Source organism: Ammospiza nelsoni, chromosome 1 (genome assembly GCF_027579445.1).
Source record: "Ammospiza nelsoni isolate bAmmNel1 chromosome 1, bAmmNel1.pri, whole genome shotgun sequence".
In the NCBI taxonomy this organism is placed as follows: Eukaryota; Metazoa; Chordata; class Aves; order Passeriformes; family Passerellidae; genus Ammospiza; species Ammospiza nelsoni.
The window spans coordinates 7340037-7345322 of NC_080633.1; positions in this window are offsets into that span (position 1 = coordinate 7340037).

Genomic DNA, 5286 nt, shown 5'->3' on the forward strand with positions numbered 1-5286 from the left:
GGAGCTGGCAGGGCAGGGAGAGCAGCGAGGGAAGTGCCTTTGCCATGCCATGACATCACCCGTGCGTTAATTGGTGGCATTCCCGCGGATGGGAGGCACTGGCCGCTGGCCTTGGGCTCACTTCCGTGGTACAGAACAGAGACACTGCCTGTCTCCTGCCAGCCTCTTTCATTGCCAGCCTTCTGGCAAAGCTTAGGACATTTATAAAAACAGTACAGTACTTTATTTAGCCTCTAGTGAGAAAAAGTCACTTCACAGCTCCAGTTTAGGCACAAGGCCCTAACAAGCAGATTAAAATATATATATATATATCCTTTACATAAAAACATTTCAAACGAATACATGAAAGTTGATTTGTATTCCAGATGACCTCGCAAACCAGGAGGTTGAGCTGTGCCTTTTATCTCCAGAGAAATGGGTTCAAATCCTGATTAGCCAATAGAGGAAATTCCATTTAATGGTGTAATTTTGGTGGGCTGAAAAGCTGTTCCCTGCCTAGAACCACCATCTATTATGACATGATTGGCAGTCTGTGTTCAAGACAGAACAAGAACTTCACCTCATCTCTACTCTTATTACTTCAGCCTGCCATGAGCTTGCAATTCCCAACCCTCAGCTCCCACAGAGCCTGAGAAAAAGGGGATTTGTGGCATGAACAGAGTCCCCACAGCTGTGTCTGGGCAGGGCAGAGCCTGCCTGAGGCTACTGGTGGGGCCAGGAGAATGGAGAGGTGGCACAGGGGAGCCTGAGAAAACAAGGAAGCTGTTGGAGGGAAGTCTCAATGGAAGGAGATGGAAAGTAGGCAACAGGAAAAAAAAAAAAAAGGAATGAGGATGGACAGGGAAAGGATGCATGGATAAGCAAAGGGTGGGATGAATGTATGCCCAGAGCTGAAGGCAATAGAGCAGAATGGGTGTAACTCTGTTTAAACAGCAGAAGGGAATGTCAGCTGAGGGAGGGAGTTACACAGGGTCATGATGTCACCAAATGTTCTCACTGTGGCTGGTGGTCCTGGTGTAGAAATGCCCTTGGACCTCACAGGATTGTGGTTTCCCAATGTCTTCATTCTTCAGAGCACAAAACACTGTTTTGCAGGGGAGCAGAAAATCTGCAAGACAGAGCAGCGGCCAGCTCAGGCCTCCATCATATCTTTGCAGAAGCCACAGATTAAGCAAAGAAAGGCTCATCCTCAGTCCAATCAGTGCAGTATTTCCATATTTCTGGCTGCATTTCTTCTGTCAGTGGGAAAAGCCCATATGGGGTCCTGCCAGGTGTTCTCTGTAGGCAGAGCAAGTGGAGGAAGGCAACAGGAATTTTCACTGGTGAGCCTTGTGACCCTGTTCCGTGCAGGGCTGTGAGCAGACACAAAACTTTGTCACTTTGAGGTGGCGCAGGAGTGGATGAGGATCCATGATGGCTCTGAAAGCATTGCTGCCACACCAGGACAGCTTTTCAGCCAGACCTCAATGTTCTCCTCTCTGTCCTTTTCATAACCTCCTGGGGTGTGAGAACAAGGGATGGGCTCACAAAAGACTTGTTTGGGGTGATCTTACTCAGGACAACAAAATCTGAGTTTGGAAGGGTAATAATAATGAGCAAAAATGTTATAAAGTCAGTCTGATGATGAGGTGCAAGCTACAGAGCTCTGGGAGAAGAAATACAAAAAGAGGATTTCCCAGCTGGGCAGTAGCACCAGGAGGGACTGAGGGTGCAGAGGGGACAAAAGGCTGAGGGTAAGGACAATATCAGGTTTCCTTTCCTGGCTGCAGTTCCTCCAGCTGTGAAAGCTGCTGTCCATTACCCTGCTGCTCATCATCTCCTCTCACCTCAGGTTTCAGCTTTTTTTTTACCTGTTTATCCTCAGCCTCACCTGGGCCTGCTGAACTGGTGATCAGGAAAGCCCTGTAGTTTGAATTATTGCCTCTAACCTGGGCTGCTCACCAGGATTGTGCTCAGAGCAATCCCCTGGCAGTTACTGCTGACCTGGGAGGGGGAGAGCCTGCAGCTGGGGGTGGTGATAAGCAGCTGGAGTGGGTGAAAAGAAATAAACTTTTCACCCAGCTCAGCTGCAGGCAGAACAGGATGTGAGACTGCAACCTAAGACATAGGAGATAATTATTCTACTCCGCTTGGCACCGGTGGGGCCTCAGCTGGAATAGAGTGTCCAGTTTTGGGTACTGTGCTGTAAAGAAAAATGTAGACAAACTGGAGAGAGTCCAGGAGAGAGACACGAGAAATATCAGAGGCATAGAAGGAACAACCTAGGAGGAAATGTTGAAAGGATTGTTTGTTTAGTCTGGGAACAGCAGAGTCTAAAGAAGAGCTGTGATAAAAATCTTGCAATATTTTAAAGTTTATTGTAAGGAGGATGGTGATAAATCTTTCCCCATGCTTGCTGGGGGATAGGGAAAGAAGGAACCAGCTTTATTTGCAGATAATAAAATTTAGGTTTGACATGAGGAAAAACTATCTAGATAAGAGGGTAATGCTGTAAAATCAAGCAGGGAGTGCATGGGTCTTGTTAAAATTCAGAAGGGTGTTTTATTTTAATAATGAGCATTGAAAGAATAAAGATGTTTCTTGTTTAAATAACTGTTCTGGGCTAATGCCTGGGACTGGGTTTCCACATGCTGAGAGTCCAACCATGTGGATGCACTTGCAAGGAACAGCTCTTGGCCTGCAAGCTCCAGGGCAGACTCTCCTTTGGGAGCAGTGTATGCAAACCCCAGCATGTGACTGATCTCTTTTTCTACCTATTCCTGCAATACAAATAAGTCCTCATGGAATACAAGGATCTATATAAAATTTTACAAAAGCAGGAATAACCTTTCTCTTATGATCCCATTTCTGGCCCTGCTGTATTTCTTCCTTGCAGGTTCATATGCTATATCTCTAATCCCTTGTTTGTAGATTTGGTATGTGCACACAGCCAGAGATAGATCCCTGATTGCTGTTAATCCTTTGAGTGTTTTTACATTATACAGCATATGTCCAGGGAAAGTTCTGTCTTGTGCTTTAATGATACTCCCTGATCCTCCAGCGACACTCCTGGAAACAGAAAATCACACCATCCTCTTTCCATCCCAGGCACTTCTCAGGCTGTGAATTGGGTTTTATTCCACATCACAGAAACAAAGAGCCACTGAATATTTTCAGAAGTTCAGTCTGATGTGTTTGCAAACCTAGAAAAGAAATGGAAGGTTGGCCTAGAGGCTGGACGAGGAGGAAGAAAGTCAGCACACAAAGGCCTCAGACCACATCTTTGGACTTGCCTATGACCTCACAAGGGTCAAAATCCATGGCTGGAGCTGGTCAAAATTTTCTTTTTGAGGCCTATGATAGAATGTGTTTTTCTCATGAAGTAAATTCTGCCAGAGAATAAATATATTTGCTATTTTGGGGGTGGTGAGGCTCTGGAACAGGTTGCCCAAAGAAGTTGTTGATGTCCCATTCCTGAAATTGTTCATGGCCAGGCTGGATGGGGCTTGAAGCACCTGGAAGGTCTCTCTGCCCCATGGCAGGAGAACTGGAAAGAAGTGATCCTTCAGGTTCCTCCCAGTCCAAACCCTTCTATTATTCTATGATTTTAATATTAATTGATGAGTTCTTTCTGCTACAGGGTTTTACTTTAGTTGCAAAATCTGTCAGACACATTTTACTTTAAATTCCCAGTATATGTGGTTAACCTCCATTGCACCTTGAAGGTTGAATTTATCTGTAAATGAACACTAATCAAGAAACCTGAAGTCATGTGGGATGCTTCTAATATTTTGAAGATAAGTAATATTAAGCCTAAATCACATTTAAAGATGATATTAATTGAAGTAGTAGAGCAGGACAAATCAGTAAAACAGAACAGCCAGTCAAACTGGGTTATAGTTGCATTGCTTTCCACAAAAGCACAAAGAACCCATGGGGTATTAATTACCATATTAATCAATATTTTTTACAGTTCTTTGCAGAAGATAGGTGTCTACAGCATGTGTTGTGCAGAACCAAGAAGTGGTCAGTCTTACCTATTAAAATAAACTGGGAAAGGAAGCCAGATGTCAGAACCTTCGCTGCTGGGGGGTTGATGGTTCACAGGAGAGCTCCTGGAGATGCTTTGAGCCCACAGCTCCATGGTGGTGAACCTTCCTGCCCCTAAACCTGGCAGTTCTGCAGGGGATCAGGATAATTCTGTGCTCCCAGGTCCTCCTGTCAGAGCTGTGCCATCATGAAAGGTTTGCTGGGATAGAAAGGGAAGACAGGAAAGGGTTGGAGGGAGGACTCATCATCCTTGACGTAGATATTGGACTTTAAAGACTGTGCTAGTCACCCTAGGCTCCATGTAAAGTCAGTGGAGAGGAAAAGGAACTCAAGATTTTTGTCTGAGGACAGGAAATGCCCGATTCCCTGCTGCCTATAGGAGACAGGTAGGTACCTGGATACTGGTGAAGTTAGCTGAGGTGACTTGCATGGCCTATTGTTTCTGTCAGTGTCCTGGAAGGAGAGATCCTGAGCCCTGGCCTCTGCTTCAGGGACTTCTGATGGAGTTTGTGCAGATGACAAGTCACATGGACACAAGCATTAGTGAATGCAGGGTCCCTCCTTCCTCCAGCTGAGTGCATTATCCCAGGGGCTAAGGTATGTAAGGGAAGTGGGAGGTGAATGTTTGAATGTCCTTTAACAAGAGAAGGAACTTGGTCCAAGTGCTGCCTCCAGGAGAGTGCTTTGACCATTAACCAACTGACAGTGGGAACCACATCCTGCACAGCCCCTGCTCTGAAAAGCAGCAGTGTTGTCATTACATTGCAAGGGTTCCATACTACCAGAGTTTCACACCTCCTTGACGTTTCTTGAAGGCAGCTCCTCTAGGCACTGACTCTTCCTTATCCTCACAGCAGCCAACTGATTCCAGTTCCCCTCAACCAATCCACTCTTTTATAACACTCTTCTTACTGGCTACAGCTGTGGCCTGTTAACATCAGGCCTGCTCCTAATCTTTAATAATTAACCCAGCTGCAACTCTTTAGGGGCTAAGATTATATACTACCTTTATTTACTTATATTCTCATATTCTATTCCCCCACATAGCAGGAGGACTGCCAGAAGGTCTTGCAGCAGCCTGGACAGACTCTATTTCAGGGGGTTTTGGCTGAAGAGCAATTTCAAAGCCCTGAGTGACTTGGAAGTGAGCTGGGTGCTGGCTTGTCAGGCCTGAGGCTCTACCTAGGGAGGAACACAAGACATCACAGTTAAAAAGACTGACTCTTCACTGCCCACACCTGACATCTGGGCAGAGCA